Genomic DNA, 464 nt, shown 5'->3' with positions numbered 1-464 from the left:
CTTTCCAAGGGTAGAACTAGGACACATCCATGTTGGCACGTTCTTAAGGAATATCAATGATGTCTTTGTATTCTAGTTTCATCTTAAGTAGAATCAATACCAGAAGCATATTCACTAGGTGATTTTCCTTTGTTCTCATAGAGTAAGTTCATTCACATAAAGGTATAATTTCTTAGTCTTACAAGATCATAATACCCCTACCAAGGATGGGTCAAATAAGGCTGCCACTCAAGGTCTATAAGGATAGATCTTATTACTTCCTTAGAGATGGTGTCATGCCATTCTAGCCAACCTATCCCTAAGTCCATCATTCCACTTAAGAAGGATACCATTACGGTCTTTCCCTTCAAGGTTTCTCTTTACCTTCTTTTCTACATTCAAGGTTCTATGCTCTTAACCTTCTTTGTATGTTCAAGGTCCTATATTAGTCCTCCTTAGAAGGGCACCATCTTAGGTCTACCGAT

The sequence above is a fragment of the Solanum pennellii genome, chromosome 4 (assembly GCF_001406875.1).
Source record: "Solanum pennellii chromosome 4, SPENNV200".
In the NCBI taxonomy this organism is placed as follows: Eukaryota; Viridiplantae; Streptophyta; class Magnoliopsida; order Solanales; family Solanaceae; genus Solanum; species Solanum pennellii.
This window is presented reverse-complemented; position numbering follows the sequence as displayed.